Source organism: Pteropus vampyrus, unplaced genomic scaffold (assembly GCF_000151845.1).
Source record: "Pteropus vampyrus isolate Shadow unplaced genomic scaffold, Pvam_2.0 Scaffold20, whole genome shotgun sequence".
Taxonomy (NCBI): domain Eukaryota; kingdom Metazoa; phylum Chordata; class Mammalia; order Chiroptera; family Pteropodidae; genus Pteropus; species Pteropus vampyrus.
In genome coordinates, this window is record NW_011888801.1 from 13,660,746 (window position 1) to 13,686,511 (window position 25,766).

Sequence of the window (25,766 nt, forward strand, 5' to 3'; positions counted from 1 at the left end):
TTTGTTGCTTTTCCTTTTATATCTCGCATATGAGTGAAGTCATATGGTTCTCAACTATTTCTGTCTGACTTATTTTGTTTAGCATGATAATCTCAAGATCTATCCATGTTGTTGCAAATGGCAGTATTTCATCTTATGGCTAAGTAATATTCCATTGTATGTACCACGTCGTCTTTATCCAAACATCTATTGAAGGACACTTTGGTTGTTTCCATGTCTTGGCCACCGTGAAGAATTCTTTTTGGATGTGTGTGTACCTAAGAGGGAAGTAAGGAGAGCTTGGCACAGCTGTAGGAATTCCTAAAGAATCAGTCACAGGTGAATTTAAGCATAAGGAAATGAAGTATGATTTGAAAATTTGAAATTAGCACAGTTTTATACTAGGCTATTTCTTTAGTGACTCACAATTAAAGAACATTTAAAAAATATTTTAAGCATGTCTGTATTGGATAACTTCATTATTTTGATCTACTTTTCTATAAACTTTTGTGTCACTTAATTTTTTATTATGTTGTCTTGGTCTCATATACCTGGATATGTTTTATTAAAACATTTTTAATGAAAAATTATAATGATAATTTAAGTTTTGGGAATGATGTTTTCCCCTGCCAGAAAGGATTTTTTTTACTTTTGGTAGTAGGTTAGCTAGTGGCTCTAGCATGTTAGATGATCTTAATCCATTCAGAGATGGAAATGTTTCAAAGCTGGGCTCTAGAATCTGCAAAGGCTTATTTTATTTTCTTCTAGGGATAGTGACCCTTTAGGGTCCCAACATAAAACCAGGGGTTACTAGTTCCTCCATTGTCCTTCTCCCATACTTTGTTGAGTCTTTACTTCCAATATTTAAAACTCACCCCCAGCCTTGTAGATCTGTGAAAAGTTCAACTCAGCTTCTCAACCACCTTTATGGAATTGACAGATGCACCTGGGAAAAAGGGCCCCAGATGCCTGCCTCATATCTGAGGATTTCCTTACTTTCTAAGATGTTAACCTCCATTCTTTTTTCACTGTCTTGCTAGCACTCCGATGCCTTCAAAGAGATATCTCATTTTTCCTACGGGAAGGGCGTGTCCAGTGTTCCTCATTCCTCTCAGTAAGAAAGTTGATCCTTATTTCCTAGTTCACCATTAAGCCTTTTGTTTGATGTTTTAGCATCTATTAATGAGCCTTGTTTAAATTAGTTATTTCGTTTGGCCTGCAAAATGATGCTCTTCTAACCCTATCATGCTTTTTTTGATCTATTGGCCAACTTCCCTCCATTACAGAGACCTTTCTCATGTCAACTGAAATTAAACTACAGGTTTTCCTAAAAAAGATGAGTTAAATGTTTATTTTCTTTTGATATATCAGCTCTTTAACTCTGAAAAACTCAACTCTGAAATCTGAATGCAATTTCAACTCTTAAAATTGGTTACTAGTCATCTCCAGTACTGGCAAATAACTATTTCTCTCTCTTTCAGTGTCACAGATTTTTTTTTTTTTTTTCCCCAGCGTTTTTATAATATCAGTCACTATTTCTCCACTGTGGTTTCCTCATTTTTAGACTACGGTTAAAGATTTTTGGGAAAAAGATCACAAGGTAAAGTGCCATATTCATTACATCATATCAAGAGTACCTACTATTTACATAATTTATGACTGTTGATGTTGACTTTGATCACCTGGCTTAGGTAGTTTTTGTCAGATTTCACTACTATAAAGTTCTTCCCCCTGCCCTGCCTTTCCCTGCTGTACTCTAATTTAGAAGCAGTCACTATGCAGCCTGCACTTAAGTAGTAAGAAGTTATGCTCTTCCCCTTTGATAGTGAAGAACATAAATTATTCAGAATCCTTATGCATGAGAGATTTGTCTCTTCTCCCATTTATTAATTTTTCAGTTAATGTCAGTATAGATTCATGGGTATTTATTTTATACTTGGGATTATAATCCAATACTATATTTTGTTGCTCAACTTTTCCACCTTTGGCCTTTTGAGAGATCTTTCAATTGGTTCCTGTGCCCCTTTTGACAGACATACTTCTGTCAAAGTAGGTGTTTTTTGTGTCAGTTTTTGAGGACTTCCTTACTCTCTGATATAACAAGTTCATCTTGTATATTTATTTTCTGGCCCAGTCCTGGAGTCAGCCATTTTCCAAAGAGCCCTATTTCCTGGTTTTGGAGAATGGTGTTAGAAACCAAGATCTGGGTGCTAGTTGTGCTTGTTGCTACTGAGATGTAGTTTCTTTTAGGCATTCTCAACAGCAAAGAAATGAATGTGTATATATTAGCACATATATATAAATATGTGTCTGTACATGTGTCTATAAATATTTCTGTGTGTAACCATCTGTGTCTATATTAAGCTAAATGTTAGTTAACTGTCTTCACTTCTAATTCATTACCATGGGGATCATTCTGGCATCCTCTCCTTACTGATCAGTAAATTTCCTCCAACAGTGAAAACCTGCCTTCCACCATACGCCATCCATTTACTCAATACCAGTGTGTATATATGTATAGCAGTATCAGAATTATCTAAATGGACATAACTGTATCAACTAGGAATTTTTTTGGTCACTTCTTTGGGAATTTTTACATATGTAATCATGGCAGCTGCAAACAAAAACAGTTTTACTTCTTTCACAATCTGTATACCTTTTATTTTCTCTTGTCTTACTGAAGTAGTTAGAACTTCCAGTATGATATTGAATAGGAGTGGTGAGAGGGTTGTTTTTCAAATACTTTCCTTGTTCCTGAACTTATAGGAAAAGTATCAAGTTTCTCATCATTAAGTATAATGTTAACTGTAGGAGGGTTTTTTTGTAGATGTACTTTATCAAATTGAGATTCCCCTTTATTCCTAGTTTTATGAGAGTTTTCATAATGATGGATTTTGTCAAATACTTTTTCTTCTTCCATTGATACAATAATCACATGATTTATCTTTAGACTTTAGAACCATCCCTTGCATACCTGAAATAGATCCCTCCTTGGTTGTGGTATAGAATTCTTTTTACACATTATTGGATTTAATTGCTAATATTTTGATGGTGTTCATATCTGTTCATAAGAGATATGATTATGTAGTTTTCTTGTATTGTCTTTATCTGATTTTGGTATTAAGATAATGCTGCCCTCATAGAATGAGAGAGTGTTTCTTCTGCTTATTTTCTGGAAAAGATTATATATATATTTTCCCCTTAAGTGTTGGGTAGAATTCACCAGTGAAAGCATTTGGGCTTGGTGCTTTCAGTTTGGAAAGGTTAATAACTATTGATTAAGATTTTTAAAATAGAAATAGGCCTATTCAGATTATTTCTTTTTGTGTGAATTTTGGTAAAATGTCTTTCACAGAATTGGTCTGTTTCATCTCAGTTATCAAACTTGTAGGTGCAGATTTTTCTTCATAATCCTGTATTCTTTTAACGTACTTGTAATCAGTATGATGACCCCTCTTTCACACTCCTTTCGTTTTTTTATATTGGTAATTTATCTTTTTTCCTTGCTTAGTCTAGCTAGAGGTTTATCAATTTATATTTTCAAAAAAAGTTTTTGTTTCCATTGATTATTTTTCTCTTATTTTTTTGTTTTCAATTTCATTACTTCTCTAATTCTTCTTTTAATTTTTTCTGCTTTCTCTAGGTATCATTATTCTATTCTTTTTGATGCTCAAATTGTCCCAGGTTTGGTCAGTGGGGATTTCTTGAGGTGACCGCTCTGTCATTTTGATCTGATCTGGTTGGTCATTGAGTGTTTTCTTGCTTTCTGGCAGAATAAGATGTCTGTATTTCAACTTGTACTTACCCTGCCTCAACCTGGAAAACTCCATTTCTTTAGGAAATTGGTTTCAGTCTCAATTTTACATGATTATTCATTTCTTTCATTCAAACTTTGAACAAATTTGCTACACAGGATCATCCCTTTCGCTTTCCTTTCTTAGTCTACAGAGCAACTGAGTCTTCCTGTCCATGGTAGTATTGAATATCTACCTCTTTATTTCAAAAACATAACATTTTTCTGTTCAGGTTACATAGGTATAATGACACTTTAAGTTATATATAGCCAAACTTTTCTATGGAGTCCCTGAAAGTGATTTGTACTTTAGCAGTTTGGACTCCTGCTATGTTACAAGATAATTCACCACCATGTTGCTATATAAGAAGCTAGAAAATTGAGTGTGCAGTATTTTGAATTATCTGATTTGGCTTTTCTACATTTCTACAATTTTTTTTATTGTTTGTTTTTAAAGTGTTTGAACTTTAACTTTCAGGGTTTTTCTTTTCCTTTAACAAATATTTACTATGTGCCAGCACTTTACAAACATCAACACAGCTAATCTTTGTAACTACCTTGTAGGTAGATTTATTATTCTACCCTCTCTTCCATTTTATGGATGGGGAAACTTAAGTAAATTTCTCAGATTGATGGGGCCAGAATCTGAATCCAGACAATCTCCTTCAGAGTCTGAGTTTTAACCCCTGCTTTTTTACTCCCTCTCCCCTGCTGGTTAAGTGGAAGAGTTGTTTGTGATTTTACGTCATGTTCTCCCCTTGTCTTTATGTTAATTACAGCATAATGGGTACCACTTGTACTACCATAATGCCTTGGTGTGGCATTGCAGACACCCATTATTAAAGTGATAGAATTTTGAGATCCCTAATGGAGAATTCAGAGCTTGCATTTCATTGCTCTTAGTGATTGGCCCTTTGCTGGAGCTCTTTTTGGCTAAGAGATACATTTTCATGAATAATGGTAATCTCCAAAAAGATTGAAGTCTCTTTTTTAAAAAAAGTTTATTAAATCCATTTAGAGTATGAACTTTAAAATACTGTATTCTGTGATAAGATGAAAGGAGATTAAGTGAAACCACTTTGTAAGCTACAGAGAACTAAATATTTGTAACAAGTATATTTGTGTACATAGTTCCTGCTGGCACTGTATAAGAAGGATCATTATTTTGTAAGAAGAACATATTTTACTGGAAGTCCTAGATTCTTGGATCGGAATTATAAATTCCAGTTCTTCGATATGTTAACATGGAGTCCACTACCTCCTATTTCCTTGTGTAATTTTCTCCTTGTTCTCTGCCTCCTTGTAGTTACTAAGACATGGTTCCCTAAGGTCAGGGCACACTCCCTTTGAAAAGGATATTAACCAGTGCTAATGAAAGGAAGACAGTAACAGGGAGCATTTTTCCATTTATTTTTTAAAAATTAAATGCAAATACATATACATAGAACATTGAAGGAAAATAAAGATAAAAACTACCCATAATCTTGCTAACAGTATTTCAATGTATTTCTTTCCATATGTTTTGGGCATGTGTGAGAGAAAATATATATAGTTAGACACACGGGCTCACATATACATGTATATGTTTATAGGGAATCCAAAAGTAGTATTAGCATACATGAATAGCAGACAAGAGTAGTGATAACTGCTTTAATTGGATTGGGGGTAAAAAACTAAAAAAAATTGATTTTGCTTAAAAGATATCTGTTGCTTAGAAGAGTAAGAATTTTTATAAAATAAGAGGAGATTTGAAACATTGGTCTTTGTACCTTAGTCTGCTAATTACCATCTGTTAACTTTCTTCTAACTGGAAAATATAGGAATAGGGTTTGAAGTCAAAACTTTTTATAGTAATACTAAGATGTTATTTGCCTTTTTCATACTTGTTCTCAAGAGTTTTACAGAGGCCACATGACCTGACCTGTGATGTGGCCACAGAGTGACTGCAGAAACAAGTAAGGGAATCCAGCTGTCTGAAATTAAGCCAGACAGGAAAGGGATTTGTGAAAATGGACAAGAGGGGTACTCTTCTCACTGGAGTTAAAAGAAAATTGTTTTCCATTAAATGCTAGTTATATTAACATATGGTAGGTTTGTTATTTTTAAGCCTAAAATTTTTTAAATGCTCCGTTTTAATGTCTGATATAGCAAATAATGATATAATCCATGTAAATAAAAGTTCTTTGGAAAGCTTCAATAACTTTGAAGAATATAAGGGATCCTGAGACCAAAACATTTACGATCTGTTACATTATGTAATATCAAAACATCATATGTTATCACTGCCTTTCTTATCATAAAAATCTTGGGAAACTGCCAAGGCTCACAGGGACAGATATAAATTTTCCAAATTTTTAATTTTCACTTGATAGTTTGTCAGTCATTCTTTCAAGTAAAAATGGTTTTCCATGAAAAGTAGCTCACAACTCAAATAGTCACATCGGTGCTTTTCCTTCAGACCATTATTTTTCATATACAGCAGAAGTGCTTATGTGTACTTCCCATGTCATTGTACAGATAATTTGGATATTCATATTTTGAATAATATGAATATTATTAACCTCTGGAAATACATCAAAATTCAACAATTTAACTGCAATGTGAAATCCAAAGTCATGTAAGTAAATTTTTCATTCTCTCTTATATTTAAATCCATTGGTCTATTTTACATTTAAATCATCTTTTGTCCATACAATGATCATTGACAAATACTGGTTCAGTAAGGTCTGCAGATCTTTTAAGTGTTGTTATGTTTCATTGTCATAGTGTGGTATGAGGGCTTATAGGACCATTGCCAAAACCTCATCTGTGTCATGTATTTGAGTGTCAAAATGTATACAATTAATAATTTGGGGGAAAATCAGTAAAATTGTTATCTATAACCAGACGGATCAGTATAAAAAGAGAGAAGCCACAAATTATATCTAGAGTGAAGGAGAGACATCACAACATATCCTGTAAACTAGAGGAGTATCATTAAAAAGTGTATACCAATAATTAACAACTTAGATAAAATGGACAAATTTTTAAAAAATATATGTATTACCCAGACTGACACAGTGAGAAAGCTGTGTATTTATTAGAGAAATTGAATTTGTAATGGGAAACTTTCCCACAGGCTCGGTGGTCTCACAGGGGAACACTAATTCAATGGGAACATTACTTCTACAGTAATGATTCTCACACTTTTTAGTCTTGGAGTGTCTTTACATTCTTAAAAATTATTGAGAATCTCAAACAGATTCTCCTTTTGTGGGCTATAGTTATCAAAAATTGCCTTACTAGAAATTAAAATTAAGAACTTTAAAAGATATCAGCTTATTTACAAAACAATAAATACTTCAAGTTAACATAACTTTTTAATGAAAAATAACTATTTTCTGAAAGAAAAAATAATATATCTTGTTTCACAGGTCTCTTAACCTCTGGAAAACTGCATTTCTGAGAGAATAAAAAAGCAAATGATATGTGTTTCTGGATTGACATTTTGTCTTTCAGCACCGTAAAGCTTAGTTTCCATTGTCTCTGACACACAGAGTTTCAAAAGCAAAGTCTGTGGTGATTTATTTCACTATTTCTGAATGAGTTCTGGAAATTGTTCATCTTATAGCTCCCTGGAAGTTGTCCTTTGCTTAAGACTTGTGGAGTTTTACCTTATGCATATGTAAATTAGTATTCAGCCAAAGACTTAAGAAGGCCCTTATGCTGATTTCTGGAGCTCTTTCCCTTCTGAGTAAGCTCTCTCCTTTTCTACTCTGCCCTCAAGATTCCAGTCACCTTCATCTTCCTGATCTGGTTCCTCAATTCAGTGAAGCTGTTATATTCTGTTTGTTGTAGCCCTTTCTGCACAGTGGTCTGGAAGGGGTCCTCAGGCAGTTATATGGTTTACCTAATTTGTTTTCTTTTTAAGGGATTGACAACCTGATCTCTTTGTACTGTATCTGATAACAGTATCATATTTTCTCCACTTTGTAGTTACTGGAAGAGGATAAATCTGATCCCAGTACTCCATCATACCAGAAGCAGAAGTCAGCTATATTTTTATTTTTAAAGTTGCTCAGAGAACTATTGTTTTAAAAGAATTGAATACTATTTAAAATATGATATGTAATACTGGACAATGAAAATTTTCCCTTAGTTTAAGAAAACCTAATTTGCTGTGTCTGGGTTAAAACATATTAATAGCCTCAGTAACTAAATGTAAAAAAGTAAAGGAAGAAAGCTTAGGTGACTTCCAGGACACTCATACTTGAAGTAACAGATTTCATTCTTTATTTGTTCAGTTGACATTATTTAGTGCTTCCTATATTCCAGGCACTATGCTTAGGCATTCAGGATACAGCATGAATTAAAGAAGAATCCCTTGCCTTCTTAGCATACATACTCTAGTGGATAAGAGAATTAATCACAAAAATAAGTGAACAGTTAGAACTCTGATAAATGCAATGGAGAAGAATGTGGTGTCATGAAAGTGTATAAGGATACCCAGTTTAGATTGGAGAGTTGGGAAAAGCTCTCCTGAGGAGTTGGCAACTGAGCTGAAACTTGAGATTTGAAGGATGAGCAGGAATTTAGTAAAGAGAGGAAATTAGGTTGAGTAGAACATGTGCAGAGCTGTCTAGGCTGAGAGAAAGCATATGCAGAAGCTATCATGAGAAGGCCTTACACATTTCAAGAGCCTGAGGAAAGGCTAATGTAATGGTTGGAGAATAGAGTACCTTTTTTTCTGAGACAAGAAACACTATAAGAGGGCTAGGTTTAGTTTTTGAAGATGTTGAATTGGAGATGCCTTTGGAACATCCAAATGGAAATATCATTTAGGCCATTTGGGTTTGAAATCAATGAGAGATCAGAGTTGAAAGTACACATTTGGATTTATTTTATTGAGGTGGTAATTGCTGTGGATGTGGATGAAATTAACCAGAGCAAAAGAATATAGAAAGAGAAGGGAGGTTCCTCTTTTTAATGTCTATGTAGAGAGGATGATGAATCATTAAAGAAGCCGAAGAAGAACTGATTACAGCAAACCAGGACAGTGAATTGTTAAAGAAGTCACAGGGTATTTGTTTCCTATGACTGCTTTAACAAATTACCACAGATTTAGTAGATTGAACCAACAGAAATATATATTCTCTCATAGTTCTAGAGGTGAGAAGTCTGAAATAAGTAGGACTATGAGTCTGGAATCAAAATGTTAGCAGTGCCATACTCCCTCCAGAGGCTCTTCCAACTTTGAATGGTTGCCCATTCCTTGACTTGTGGCCACCAGTACTTTCAACCAAATGGTTGTGAAGTCAAGGTGAGAGGGGACTCCACAACCCATCCTGTAAGGTTTGATAATTTGGTAGAAACGGCTCACAGAACTCAGAAAAGCACCTTATGTACTATTACTGGTTTGTTATAAAGGATGCAACTCAGCAACAGCTAGGGGGAAGAGATGCATAGGACAAGGCATACAAGAGATGTACAGAGCTTCTTTGCCCTCTGGAGTCACACTACTCTCCCAGCACCTTGATGTGTTCACCAACCTGGAAGCTGTCTGAAGCTCATCATTTAGGGGTTTTTTTATGGAGGTGCCATTATGTAAGCACATTTTATTAAATCATTGGACATTGATGATTAGCTCAGTCTTCAGTCAGTCTTCCCTCCCTGGATGTCAGGGGTAGGGCTGAAAGTTCCAGCCCTCTAATCTTGGCATTGATCTTTCTGGCAGCCAGCACCCATCCTGAAGCTACCTATGGACCCCAGCCACCCATCCTCTCATTAGCATACAAAACACTTTTACCACTCCAAACATTCCAAGAGTTTTAGGAACTATATTTAGGAACCAGGAACTAAACCAAATATATATTCCTTTTAGTGTGACGTTCTGTATATAAAATAACGTTCACATATTCCAAGGTTTAGGGCCTGATATCTTTGGGGGAGCATATTTCATCCTACCACACAAGGAAAAAGAATGTTTCAAGGATTTAATTTATCAACTATGTCTGGTAGTTAAATGTGGATTGTAAAGTACAACATAGAAAATATAGTCAATAATATTGTAATAACTATGTATACTGTCGGGGAAACACTTTGTAAGTTATATAAATGTCTAAACCACTATGCTGTCAAACTAATATGATATTGAATGTCAACTGTAATTGAAAAAAAATTAAACGTAGATTGAAAAATATCTCTTTGGTAGTCTTAGAGAGACCTGGTTAATGAAAGCAGAAGCCAGATTAGAGGATGTTAAGGTGTATATAGGGTGTTTGGTAGCTAGAAGTCGTAAGACTTCTTGTTTGATAGCTTCTGTGAGGAGAAGAAAATAACAGGGATTAGAAGTTTGAAGAGATTGGAGAGAATTTGAAATAAATGTTTTAGAGAGTATAAAGTAAAGAGCATTATTATGCTCTCATTTGAGGTTAATCATGAAATGACAGTTACATCTATCTGTCCTATTGTGTTACTTTTTCTGTTTGCACTTGTGCATAAGTATGGAGAAAGCAAAGGGCTGAGTTGATCTGGTCTTTGGATTTTGCAAGACAGGAATCTGAGGAGATTAGGGTATTCACAAGAGTATTTTCAATAGTATGGGATTTAGGTTGCCTAAGAAAACAAATGAATATAGTAAAGGGAAGGTAGATGGGGAGAAGGTAGAAAGTTAAGGTACTAGAAAATCATCTGAGATTGAAGAATGCGAGGGTGTTTTATAAGCAAGCTACCAGGAGAAGAGATTGTGGCTAGAGTGGGATACGTGAATTATGTTTTCTGCAAGTGGGTCAGTTTCAAATGATAACTGGCTCCAGGTAGTGACCACGAGAATAGGTGGCTAGGGTTAGGTAGAGAGGTAGATGATTGTATATGATGATATCAAAGAACTGAAAAACCATAGTGTTGGAGAATTTGGTCTCAGGGATGTCGATACCACCCAGGAAGGTAGCAGGGCTTAGGGTAAAGTGGAAGACTTTAGCTAGATGTGACAGTCCTCAGTGAGTGAGGAGAGTGACTGGAAAGCTGGTGGATCATAGCACACAAAGAGGGGAGCTGGGTGTTAGAGTTGAGTAAGTTTTAAAAGAGTTTGCGTGTATATGTCTTATAGGAGTTTGTGAAGGATGGTAGCATTGGGGAGTAAGTAAGATACCTATACCATCATTTGAGAGAGCAACATGCAAAGTGTTTTGAGAGAAGACAAGGTTTAATTCAGGACAAAGAAGCAAAGCAAATGCTTAGAAAAAAAAGCATTGAGGATATAGGGGAATTTGGAGCTACAGTTCTAGTAGCTCCTTAGAAAGATTTAGGAGGAGTGAGAAGGAGGAGAGACCTTGGTAAAGGTCAAAGGTGTAGAACTCTATAGACATAATGGTGAGGGGTTTTTTTGTTGTTTTTGTTGTTGTTTGTGTGTGCGTATGTGTTTAATAAAATGAGGAATGATAGCCATGATGAATTTTGTCTCATCCTTTTTTTTTGAGATGGTGACCACTAGGCCCCATTCCCAAAATAATTAACTAACTTGACCTGACGTGAAAACTTCAGTTGATTGTGCTCTTAACTTGCCTCACAAGGCAAGTATTGTAGCTTTCTTAGGTTTTTGCCACTAATGTTTTCAAGAGAAGGCACTAGGGAGCCAGAAGTGAAAGAGGCAGAGTAAATAAGGTGATGCTATACATAAAAATATATGGAAAAAATGTGCTATAAATTTATCATTTATAAATCCAAATTATTTAATTTGCAGGTTTTGTAGTATTTGAATCCTAAATAGATTACCCAGTGAACATAGCACATTTAGCCAGAATAAAAGGAATGCAAATTAAATAGTTGGCAAAATAGAACAATATCAAAATAAACAAAGATCACATTATATTTCGACTCTAATATGGATTCTCTCAGTGACCATAGATAATTTAGAGCAACTACAGTTTGTCACCTTTGAAAATTATTGTAAGTAAAATATGGTCCAGATAAAGCTTGGAAAGTTTAGGGTTACAGATTTGAATCTCTATATGCATTTTTTAAAACTGCACAGATTTTGTGAGCTAGTTTTGAATTTACAGATTCTGGTACTATTTATAACTCCCTGTTGCCTTTATTCCTAAAGAGCTACACCCCGTTTAAAACTGTTGCCAGATTGGCCATCTGCTTTTTGTTTCCCACTAGTTAATTAGTTTTTTTTTTATCACGTATTTAACTAAAGCAATTCTTTTAATTTCTGCTTTGGAAAGTTTAACATCAGCCTACTGTACAGAAACTGATTAAATATCTTGGTGGTGGCCATTGTTAGCATACATTTCTAAACTGGCAGACTGGTAACTAAGATCTCATTGTTGATATATTCTCTAGCCTCATAATGCTGTGAGATTAGTCTTCATGGTTAATTTAAATTCAAAAGATATTTTTAAAATATAAACAAGGCAATGTGGTAAATACTTTGAGAAACTTTAAAAAAATGGTAATAAAAACTTTTCTGCCCTCCAAATGTCTACAGTCCATGGAGAGAGAGCATGTATGTAAATATGCCAAAATCATGTAGTTACAATTGCTGAGACCAGTTAAAATGCTGTAGAAGTTGAGGAATTCTAGGCAAGATTGTGATGTGATCCTGCATGTCTCTCATTCTATCTTTCACTGTGCCCACTAAAATTCAGATAGAGTCAGAAAACAATATTTAGGTAATGCTTTATAAAAGAAAATCATGTAAAACAAAGTGCTGCAGAAAGGTTAAAAGTTAAAAACAAATTAATGTATGTTTTAAAAAAGGTCATGAAATTGTAAAAGAAACCAATAATATCAAATGTAGTAGAATTGAAGGCATAGAACAATAAACAGAACAAAAAGTATCTTTTTTATTTATAGATCATAGGAGACTTTAACATGCTTTTTTCTGAGAGTAAAGTATGCAGAGAATAAATAAGACAATAGGAAATATTAGAGATTTAGATAAACTTGTCAGAAACTCCCAATTTCATGGCTCGAACCAGTACTTCTGTGAATTACCCAGTTTATTTCCTTATGGTAAATTCTGTCTTAACTACTAGAAGCCTTCTCAGTTTGGCTTGTGAGTCAGCCAGTATACAACCTTGGGTTCTTTGTTATTTTCTGCTAGAAAACCATTATCCTCATCATTTTGTGAAATAAGTAAAATGACCAAGTATTTGTAAAGTTAAGGGAGGGAAAGCATGTGAGTGAAATGAATTAGGAACATTTGAGTCATATTTTTTTAATACACACACAACCCCCCTCAATCTATCACACGCACACACCCATCTCCCTACCAAGTCTAACCTTGAAGAAAATATAAAAATAAACTTAAAAGTGATAGCAATATAGACTTCTGCTTCCAGAAATATGGAATAGATGTACTTTTCCCTATTTCTCCTGCTAAATACAGGAAGGGAGGGAGGGAGGGAGGGAGGGAGGGAGGAAGGAAGGGAGGAAGGAAGGAAGGAAGGAAGGAAGGAGAGAAAGAAAAAAGAAAAAAAGAAAGAAAGAAAGAAAAAAAAAAACCTGCAACCTTATATATAAAACAAACATAAGACTCTGAAAAGTGGAGAGAAGAAGGTAGACTGGCTTAGGACCCCAAATAACATGATGGCAAAAATCCTGTGTTTTCTTATTGCCTTATATATTCTAGAATGAGTGTGGAGAAGCTGGCAACCCAGAAATGTTGGGCACAGACAAAAACTGCAAGAAAAGTCTAATCTAGCCAAGGACCAGGAAATCGATAGCTTAATGAGACAAAACTTTTAAGCAATAACTAACTATAACTAACTACTCCACTCCAGCCAAATACACAAAAATATCACCCTGATTTGCAAAAACCAAGTGGAAATCTACACCTCCTCATGTAACAAGGCAACCCTGCCCGCCACGGTATCAGTGAAGGTGATGTGGGAAGCAGTAACAATGGACTCCTCCCAGCCAGAGAAGTATTAGTGAGGATCCTGATCTCCCACCTTCACCCAGTTTAACAAGGAGTTTCCTCCTTCCTTTCCCCCTCACCTGTGGTCAGCAGAAACCTAGTGAAGAACCTGCACGTCCACAAACCCTGCCAGGCAGTAATGAGACTGTATTTTTCTTTCCTACCAGAGCAATGTCAGAGGAAGCCTGCTGTAATAGAATATTTAAATAAGATCCAGAGTCTCATAACATAATACCTCGAGTATTCAGGTTTCAACACAAGTATCTTATATAAAGAACAAGAAAAGTCTCAACTCAAATTAGAGAAGACAATTAATACATGCCAACACCAAGATAACACAGATGTCAAAATAAACTGACAAGGATTTTCAAATAGCCATTAAGAAAATGTTTCAACAAGCAATTACAAATACACTTGAAACAAATGAAAAAAATAAATTCTCAAGAGTCTCAACAATTTCAATCAAATGAACCCATTGCTTAGAAAGCACAAGCTACCACAACTCACACGATATGATTTGGATAATTTAAAAAGCCCTATAACTGTTAAAGACATTAAATTTATAATTTTAAAATGAAAACAAGATTTGAATAGTTTCACAGGATTAGTCTATCAAATGCTTTAAGAATTCACACCATTTCTATACGGTCTCTGCCAGGAAATACTAGATGAAGAAACCCTTCGTAATTCATTTTATGAAACTAATATTTACCTTACTACCAAGATGAGATAAAGACAATGCAAAAAAGAAAACTATAGACCAATATCCTTCATAACAAAATACAAGTAAATATAATTCAGCAATATTTTAAAAAGTGGACTTTATTCTAGGGATGCAAAGTTGGCTCCATATTTGAAAATAAGTCACTATAATCACCCATATTAACAGGATAATGAAAAATTATATGATTATATCAGTTGTTGCAGAAAAAGCATTCGACAAAGTTGAATACCATTCATTACTAAAATTCTCAGAAAACTAGGAATAGAGGGCTACTTCCTCAACTTGATAAAACACAGTTAATGTCACACTTGATGAAAGAATGAATACTTTGCTCCTATGATTGGGATCAAGGTGGCAAAGATGTTTATTCTCACTACCCTTATTTATCATAATATTTGAGGTTCCAGTCATTGCAATACGATGAAAAAAAGGCACATAGATTAGAAAGGGCATATAGGGAGAAATGAAAATGTGTCTATTTGCCTATGACATGATCGTATGTGTATAAAATCCCAAATAATCTGCAAGGAAACCTGTAGAACTAATAAGTGAGTTCATCAAGATGATAGAATACGAGATCAACATGCAAAAATTTATTTATACTCTAGCAGTGAACATGTAGAAACAAAAATCCAGTATCATTTGCAATTGCTCAAAAAAATGAAATATTTAGATATGAACCTAACAAAGCATGTATAGGACGTATACTGTAAAATGCTGATGAAAGAAATCTAAGACCTAAATCGAGAGACATACTTTATTCATGGATGGGAAGACTCAATATAGAATAGAAGTCTATTTTCCCAAAATGGATATACAAGTTTAACAAATCCCTGTCAGAATCTCAGCAAGATATTTTTGTAGGTATAAAGAACATTATCCTAAAATTTGTATGGGAAGGCAGAGGAATTGGAGTAGCTAAAACATTTTGAAAAAAAATAAGAATAAAGTGGGAAGAATCAGTCTACCCAAGGGCAAGACTTTATTAAATAGTTAGAATAATGAAGACAGTGTGGTATTGGCAGACACATAGACCTGTAAGTCAGTAGAACAGACTAGAACCCCAGAAATATAAGGTCAGTTGGGTTTCGATATAGATGTAAAAGTGAATGGAGGAAGAATAGTCTTTACAACAAATGGTGCTGGCACAGTTGGATATTCGTCAGAAACCAGATGAACCTCAACTTAAACCTCACACCTTATATAAAAATTAACTCAAAATGGATCATAGATTTAAATGTAGAACATATGTCCATAAAACTTTTAAAATAGGAGAAAATCTCTGGGACCTGCGGCTTGGTGAAGAGTTCTTGGACATGACCCCCAAAAGTACAGTTCATATAAGAAAAAAATATCAATAAACTGTCCTTCACCAAAATAAAAACATGTGGGCTTCGAAAGACCCTGTTAAAAGATGAAAAGAGAAGTGACATGCTGACATAAAATATTAGCAAACCACGTGGCTGACAAAGGATTCATAATTTAAAAAGATGAAGAAAACTCTTAAAACTCAACAGTTAAAAAGCAGTCCAGTTAGAAAATGGGAAAAAAAATATTCAGAAATATTTTACCGAAGAAGATATATGGCTCTAGCTCACCCAGCTGCAGCTGAAGAAGGTGGATAAGTAAGGATGTCTCTAGACCATGGCTCCTACAAGGCAGACTGTGGGCAAACCACCAGTGGTAAAGCACTGAGGAAGCAACTGGCTAAGAAAGCTGCTCATAAGAGTGTGCCCTCTCCTGGAAGAGTGAAGAAACATCATGGTTATAGACCTGATACGGTGGCACTCCATGAAATTAGAGGTTATTAGAAGTCCACTGAACTTCTCTTCCAGCATCTAGTGTGAGAAATTGCTCAGGTCTCCAAAATGGATCTGCGCTTCGAGCATGCAACTGTTGGTGCTCTGCAGGAGTCAAGTGAGGTCTATCTGGTTGGCCTTTTTAAAGACACCAACCTGTGTGATATCCATGCCAAACGTGTAACAATTATGCCAGAAGACATCCAGCTGGCATACCGCATATGTGGGGAATGTGCCTACGAATCCACTATGATGAGAAACATTCTTTAAAAAAAAATTTTCCTGTTATTGGTAGTTCTGAACAGATATTTTTTCCATAGGGTCAATGAGTACCTAAGTATATTATTGCAAGTGGAAAAATAGGGGACAGAAAACAGGTATTTTTCCATTTTCATTTGTGTGTGAATTTTTAATGTAAATGTGGAGATATAAAGCATTAATGTAAGTCAGAATGTTTCAGTGAACAAGTTTCAGCAGTTCAACCTTATAACAATTATAAATAAACCCATTAAATTTTTCTGGACAATGCCAGCATTTGGATTTTTAAAAAACAAATATTCTTGAAATGACAAAATTATAGAAATGGAGAACAGATAACAGGTTAGTTGTTACTAGAATTTAAAGGTGGGGTAATGGAGAGGGAGGTGGATGTGACTGTAAAGGAGTAGTCTTTGTGTTGATGGAATGTTCTATATTCACATTGTGATGGGAATTACAGAGGTCTACACGTGTGATAAAGTGATGTACACACATTGTACTAGTGTCAGTTTTCTAGGTTTGATTTTATATTATAGTTCAATAAGGTGTAACCTTTGTGGAAACTGGGTGCGGGATACAGGGCACCTCTGTACTACCTTTGTAACTAACTTCCTATGAATCTATAATTATTTCAAAATAAGATTAAACAGAAACCCTAGCTAAAGCATCAAGTAAAAATCTCAGAAAAAAAAATAAACTGAGTGAAGGCACAGTATCTCTGAGAAGTTACATGTGTAACACTTAAACTGGCTTAATCTGAGGGTGTTTGTGAAACCTGATAAACTTGAATCTTCTTTTCTCAGCCTCAGGAAGCATTGATGAACTTTAGGAAATAAATTCTTTCTGAGGTGATGAGTCTAGTAAGTTATCCGCTTCCCCTTAAAAGCTGAGCCTTAGAGGGCTAAACCCCACCAACCCCACCATCCTTCAAGTATGCAAGGGAAATTGAGTTTCTCTATGCTTCTCAATTTTGAATATATATCAGAATAACCTGGGCTTCTTCAAACGCAGATTGCTAGGTGACATCCCCAGAATTTATGATTCACTAGGTATAGTGTAAGGCCTGAGAGTTTACATTTCTAAAAAGTTCCCAGGTGATGCAAATTTTGCTGGTTGGGGATCATATTTTGAAAACAGTTAATCTAGAATTGTGGATAATCTAGAAAACAGTTAATCTAGATATTGCTGAGAATTTTGAGCAACTAGCTGACGGTCATGTGGTTTGCAATTCGAATTTAACATCACTCAGGTGATATAAAAAATTTTTAAGATAATTTGTATGTATTGTTAAGTGGTAGTGATCATATACTGGCAGTATTTCCAGGTTCTTGGTAGAAGCAAATACAAATTCTCATTGGGATAGAGATGCTATCCCAGGGCTGAAATTTTTTTTTCAGAACTAGTATACTAAGTAAGTAGAGCAACTGACAGTCGACAATGAAAACACAAAGAAACTAGGAACCATGAGCAAGAATCAGCAGCAGTCCTGCTAGAAAATAGGAATAATCAGAATTTAAAATAATTGCTTAGTAAATTTAAACAAAAGCATGTTGAAAATATATTTCAAGGTTAAGAAACTATAATTGACCCTTGAACAACATGTTTGAACTGCACTGGTCCACTTATATGTGGACTTTTTCATCTTGTAAACAGTATAAACTTGGGGTATCAATCAATACAGTACGATACTGTAAATGCATTTTCTCTTATGATTTTCTTCAGCTTTATTACAAGAATACAGTATATAATTCATATCATATACAAAATATGCTAGTCGGCTCTTCATTATTGGTAACAGTAAGGCTTCTGGTCAGCAGTTGGCTATTAATAGTTAGGTTTTGGGGGAGTCAAAAGTTATACAAATATTTTCAACTGTGTATGAGGTCTGTGCCCCTAACTGACACATTGTTCAAGGGTCAACAGGATAGCCAGGAATATTCAAAAAGGTTTTTTTAATTAGAATTTATAGAACTAAAAATTATACTAACTGAAACTTTTAAAAAAATCTTCAGTGGATGAACTTAACTGCATACTATATAAACTTGAAGAGGAGAATAATGAACTGCAAGATGCATCTGAAGAAATTATCCAGCATGTATATTCAAGAGAAACAGATGAAAATTATGAAAGAGAAGTTGAAATCTAAGTATATCTAAACATTTACTTGAGTGGCCTTTCATAAGAGAAGCTGGTAAATAGACAACAGTTGAAAGATAATGGTTAAAAATTTTCTACAACTCATGAACAGCATTCAGGAATCATAGGAACTCAACTTTGTTAAATAAAAGGAAATCCTCATTTAGCTTTGTTACAATGAAACAGCCAAACACCAAAGACAATGAAACAAATTTAAAATTACCTTTCATGGTGTCACACCAACAAGATGTTGGAATTTAAGTAAAAAGGAAAAACAATCTAGAATTCTACACCAAGGAAAGAAGTAAGAGGACATTCAGACCCTTCAAACAGACAAAAAAAAAAAAAAAAATCAGTGCTTGCAATTAGGAAATCTTCACTAAAGGGAATTATAAAGAATGTACTCTAGGCAGAAGGAAAGTGATTCTCAGATGAAAGGCCTGAAATGTAACAAGGGATGAAAAGCACAAAAAGCAAATAGCTTAGTAAACCTAAACTGATTTGTATAAAACAGTGATCAAGTCTCATTGATTTTCATGCCAATAAGTACATATATGTCAAAGAAAGATGAATGACTTTAGTATTCTCAGGTACTTGTTTATGAGGAGATTAAAGATTTGTAAATTAGTCAGCATGTATGTTATAAAGACTAGCAAACAAAAGGAATAACTTCTGTAATAGTGTAGGGAATGGAATAAGGATAAGTATGAAATCCAAAAGAAGAAAAAAAAACAGGTAAAAGCAGTCCATAGAATAAGTAGAAATCATAGAATGGTGGACATAAATCCAAATAAATCAGTAGTACATTAAATATAAAATGGACTAAGCCATTAATTTTGAGTGTCAGACTGGGTTTTAAAAAGGTATGTAGTTTATTTTTTTAAAAAGTATTAAAATGTTGAAAGTAAAAGGATACAAAAGAAACTGTGCAAATACTAACATATTTTTAAGGTAAACTTTTCTACAGATAATTGAGTATTTCACACTAAGAGATGCAATTTAATAGGAAAATATTATATACCTGACCCCAAAATATATAAGGTAAGAAAAAATATGAGGAAGAAAAAGCAAACCCATAAGCATAGTTTTGTTTTGTTTTTTTCAGTCTTCTCTCATTAACTGAGAACAAATAGACAAAATGTTTTATAGAATACTTTGTTTCATGTCTATAGCTTCTGTAGTCACATTCTTTTTTCACCACTCATATTGGGGATTTTGTGCCTTTTATTTTTGCTTAATCTTGCAAGAGGTTTATCAATCTGTCTTATTTTTTACATTCAGTTTGTTAATTTTTAAAATGCACGTAAGGTTTACCATTAGTCACACTTAATATGTTTACAGTGTTGTACAACATAGCCACTATATAGTTTCAGAACATTTTCTTTACTCCAGAAGGAAACCCTGTACCTTGTACCCATTAAATAGTCACTCTCTGTATCCATTAAGTAGTCATTCCTGCTGCTCCAGCCCCTATCAACCACTAATTTACTTTTTGTCTCTGTGGATTTGCCTATTTTGGATATTTTGCATAAATGGGATCATACATGTGGCTTCTTTCACTTGCTGGTATATTTTCAATTCAGATTATTTGTGTTGTACCAGGTAGTAGTACATCGTTCCTTTTTATGTTGGAATGATATTCCATTGTATGTATGTACCACATTTTGTTCATTCATTCATCAATTGATGAATATTTGGGTTGTTTCCACCTTTTGTCTATTGTGAATAGTGCTGCTATGAACATTCATTTACAAGTTTTTAAGTACCTATTTTCAGTGATTTTGGATATACACCCAGGACTGGAATTGATGTGTCACATATTAATTCTATATTTAATTTAATGAGATACCTGCCAAACTTTTCCACAGCAGTTTCACCATCTTATATTACTACTGGCAGTGTCCAAGGATTCTAAATTTTTCTATATCCTCACCGATGCTCATTGTTGTCTGTCTTTTTGATATAGCTATCCTATTAGATCTGAAGTGCTACCTCTTGGTTTTGATTGCACTTGCCTCATGGCTGATGATGATGAGAGTCTTTTCATGTGCTTACTGACTAAGAGAAATATTTTTGCCCATTTTAAAATTAGGTTGTTTGTCTTTTTGTTGTTGGATCCCAGGCTTTTGTCAGCTATGAGTTGCAAATATTTTCTCCTATCCTGTAGGTTGTCTTTTTACTTTCTTGATAATAGCCTTTCATGTACAGTTTTTAATTTTGGTGAAGTCCAGTTTTTTGTTGTCGTTACTTGTGTTTTTGGTGTCATTATGTTCTTGGCAAGAAAAAAAATTGCCAAATCCAAGGTCAAGAAGAGTTACTGCACTGTCTTTTCTTCTAAGAGTTTTAGCTTTTATATTTAGGTCTTTGATCCATTTTGAGTTAATTTTTAAATATGGTGTAGATAGGGATTCTCTTTATTCTTTTTCACATGTATATCTAGTTGTCCAGCACCATTTGTTGAAGAGACTTCTTACCCATTGAGTTATCTAGGCACTGTTGTCAAAAATCACTTGACATTGATGTGTGTGTTTATTTCTGGATTTTGATCTACATAGCTATTCTAACACCAGTACCATACCGTTTGATTACTGTATTTTGTAGTATGTTTTGAAATAAAAAAAATGTGAGTCTTTCAACTTTTTTTGTCTTTTTTAAAAATTTAGCTTTTGGTTTAGCTGATAACTGTACTGTTTGTTTTGTCTCATTACTTTGTGCTCTCATCTCATCTTTATTTCCTTTATTGTATACCTTGGTTTTATTTTGTTCTTTTTTTCTCACTTTTTTGGATTGACATTTGGTTCATTAATTTTTACTTTTTCTTAAAGTATGCATTTTAAGGGTATAGCTTTCTATCAGTACACTGCATAAGTTTATCCCACAAGTTTTAATGTTTTTTTCCATTCCGTTCCAGCTGTCACTTTTAGTAGTTTTCTGTTTATAATTTATGATTCCATGCAGATATTTTTAGTTTTGTCATTTTTTAAAGCTTTTACATAAGCTTTAACAAATTGACTAGAGAGACTTCAAAAAGAAGAAAATTGAAGGTTAAGTAAACAGGAAAAGATGCCCAATTTTATTAGTATTTAAAGAAGTAAAAACTAAAACTAAGTGAGATATGATTGGTTTACATTATAAATTCTGTCAATTCCAAGAGTTGGTGTTACTACTTTGGAAAATAATTTGGTATCACCTAGTAAAGTTGAACGTGTGCTGATCGTATGATCCAGCAGTTCAACTCCTAGAAAAGGAGATATCTTCAAGAATGTTCATAGCAGCACTTCATCATAGCCTGCAATTGGAAACAAATATCCATCAAAAGTAGCTGCTTTTATATGTGAAATGGGAACCTAACCCATTTTTTAGAGTTCCACTTCTACATTTCCATGACTCTTAAACACTACCACCTGATTACATTACTGTAATTTTAAAATTGTCATGTCTAAAACACATCTTTTCATCTTTCTGCTCTTTCCAGTGTTGCCAGTCTCTTTATTTTTTCTTGGTTGACTCCTTTAATTGACATTTGATCACTACTGCACTTATTTTATAACATTTTCATTTTCCTCATGTTCTCAAACTTTCCCTCTCCACCCAACCTGTTATTACTTCATAGGACCTCCTGTCGTTTTTCAGTGCCAAACAAAGCCACTGAACTAGAATCCTTTCAACCTACCTTTTTAGGCTTAAATGCTTCCATATTGCTTATAGAATAATACTGTACTTTTCAAAAAGGAAATATATTATACATTTCACCACGTTCCCTTTAATCTTCCTTTCATTTTCAAGCCAATATAGTTTTTGCCACTACACACTGCTCTCGTATTATGCTTCTCTTGAGTTTTTTTTCTTACCTTGATGGCTGTTATTTCTTCCTTTCTCTCTTCCTCCTTTACTTTTTGTTAAAAAAAAAAAAAAAGGCTTAAATGTAAGTCTTCTCTAAGATGTTCTCCTTAGCCTGCATCTTTTATCTTATGAATTCATATGGAAAACAAGAAAATTCACATGACATAATAATTATATTTTCTACCTGAGTTAATAAAATCACTGCCCTTCCTGGCATACAGACTAGAATTTCTTCAATTCTAGCTTCTTCCTCATTGGATTGTAGGTTCTGCTTGTTAACAAATCCTATTGATTCACTTTCCAATATTTCTAAAGTTTTGCCTCATTTCCATTGACTGGGCCACATTCATTTGCCTTGCATAAAGTCAGTCCTCAGATGGTTTCCCATGGTCTGCAGTGAAAAAAAGTTCATCCTTCCTTTCTAATCCTATTTCCAGCAATAAATCCTTTGCGAGGCCTGTATGCCCAGCAAAATGGAGCATTCTTCATTTTCTTTTTTTATAATTAAAAAAATTTTTCAATTACACTTGACGGTCATTATCTTGTATTAGTTTAGGTACACAGCATAGTGGTTAGGCATTTATATAATTTATGAAGTGAATCTCCCAATTAGTCAAGTACCCACTTTGCACTATACATAATTATAACAACTTTTTATACTTGTAATTGCTTCTTTTGCTCTTTTTATTTTTGTTTTTGCCTCTTTCTGTCATTCATTTTATTTATATACATTCTCAACCCTTCAAGTCCTCTCCCCCTCTGTAAAGTGAATCTCAGAATAATACATACTGATATATAAGCAGATGATGGCTTTTTTTTTCCCCTTAAATTAAATTGTTAGCCTCGGAGATTTTTGTAGCATTTTATTTGCATCTTTTATGACCATTGTTTCTGCCTAGCATTAAAATGAATTTGAATAAGTGTCTTGTTTCTACTGTCCAGTGTCTCTACTGTTTAGGGTCAAGGAGCCATCTTTATTTCCTCTTTGGAGCTTGGAATACATACAGTCTCTTGATTATGTGAATTAATGGTAAAAAATACAAACCAAAAAAACTTTTTTTTTTTTCTTTTTATTAACCATTTTATTGGGGACTGGCACCTAAAACATTAAATTTTAGAGTTAAAACTGATCTTGCTACTAATTTATTCCAACACCATAATTTTGTGGATTAGAAAAATATGCCTCCAAAATTTAAGTGAATTGCCCAGTATCATACCAGTGACTCAAGTAATTTGTAGCTTCTAAAATTTTTAAATTTCACATTCTGACTTTCAGAAGCAGTGCTATTGGTTTGAGTATTTCAAAGAGTTTCATCTCTCTTCTGTTGCATTCTCTCAGGGCCTCCAGCTCTACTAGCAGTTAGGTGTGAGTCAGTGGGAGGGGGAATCCTAAGTGAGTTAAGATTGCATTAATCCTAATTAGATGGGACTCCCCAGGCAGAAAGGTGGCAACACATGTTCTTCATTTAGTCCTATTTACAGCTTCCACTTTTCCTTTCTAATCAGAGGCTGCCTTCTTGGTTTTGCTGCCTATAGCCCTTCCTCAGATCTTTGTAACTGGTAGGAAATCTTATTTTCTGAAGTGTCTTTTACAAACTTAAATGTAGTCTGATGGCTATATAGTTTAAGAAAACAAACGTAAATGTAGTCTGATGGTTATATAGTTTAAGAAAAATATAAAGAAGAGGGTTTGTCTTTAGTAGTTATTTTTAATTATCCATAAAATCTGAATTCCATCCAGATAGATTTGTCACCACTTTCTCCTTCATCTTTCCCCAAGACCTACTTCTCAGTTCTCTACTATCTTTTATAGATTGTAATTTACTATTCTCCCAAACAGATACCTTAATACTATTTTCATAGAGAATTGAGACAATAGGACATTTCCTTTGAGAATTAAACTTAGATTTTTCTCTTGTCCACTAGATGGCTCAAGTGCACCACTTTGGGAGCTCATATTAACATTTGCCTGCTTTGCCTGTGATTTACTTTCTGAATACTGCTTGCTTCTAGATTGTCTGGATGAGCCCTTACCTGGACCAGTTATTCTGCTGCTTTACATATATGTGATGTGAAGTTTTGCCACATTTTCTGATTATTTACAAACATCTGAAAATCAGCTGAAGTGTTCTTCATATAAAAGTAATGACAGTGTATTACAATGCATACAAATTTTTGTTTTTTGCTTTCAAGAACTGTTTTGGACTTGAGTTTAGTTGCCAGTAATATGTATATAGATTCCCTGAAACTAGGCATACAGTTAATAATTTATCCTTTTCTTCCTCATAGTTATTTTGAGGCATTTTGTATTATTGTGCAGAATATGGTGGTACTTTTGGAGTTTTTGAGGCACATTAGGGATGTTTGCTTCAGCCCAGTAGTCCAATATTTATTGAATGTTCATATGTTTGACACTGTACACTGTAATAGGGGAAGATGGAATACCAGAGAAATAAACAAGATATGTTTATAAGTAGGGAGCCCATGGCATTAATTTTTTTCCTTGAGTTTCTGAAACCAAGTACTAATGGATAAAATGAAATGGCTGATGGAGGTTATGTTGTTATCAATCATATATACAGCAAAAGGAGAATTTTATCTCTTTGACATTGTTCTTGTTGATACTATACAAAAATAAGAAATTTTAAAACCATATCCTTTAGAAATATTTTATGCTCGTTAGTTGTTTTGAGTTCTTAGTAGAAAGGAAAGGGAACCAAGATTGAGTGAATACTCATCATGTGCCAATTTCTCACTTAATGTATATTTGTTAATTTTATTCTCCCAGTAACCTGGAAGACAAATACAAATATCTCCGTTTTACAGATGAAGGAACTGAAGAATCAAATAGGTTGAGTAAGTTATGCAGGATCAAGCAACTAGTAAGTGGAGAGTCAAAATTTGGATTCGTATCAGACTTGCTTGTTGTTCTCTCCAGGCATCCATATAGTCTCCTGCGAAGATGGTTTTTGTGCCTCCAAAAAGGGAACCAGGGCCTCTTTGGGACATCAAAGGCTGCTTTTATTGTTTTGACTAAGAGAAAACCATTATTTCTTGAAGTGTCAGAACCATTTCTAATAATTATTTTAACTGGTTGGATAACTTCCATATCCTAAAAACAGAAAACTCTGAACAATGATTGCCTTTGACAATTGATTTGTTTTTTTTTTTTTTAAAGATCTTTGATATAAAGAAGTGTTCTGGCAAACTACAGCAGTCAGTCATACTAACTCTTTGACAGATAACCTTAGAATGTTGGTAAACTTTGTGTAAAAATTGATTTATCCAGAGACACACTGTGTATGTGTGTGTGTGTGTATGTGTGTGTGT

The 25,766-nt window shown here is 34.1% G+C and overlaps 1 protein-coding gene and 1 pseudogene across 6 annotated transcripts in view; both read left to right on the plus strand.

Annotated features, from left to right (window-relative positions):
- MAPK8 (mitogen-activated protein kinase 8) overlaps positions 1 to 25,766 on the plus strand; it is a 93,500-nt gene that overhangs the window by 13,062 nt on the left and 54,672 nt on the right. The gene's annotated exons all lie outside the window — the stretch shown is intronic.
- Positions 16,045 to 19,015, plus strand: LOC111736527 (annotated as a pseudogene).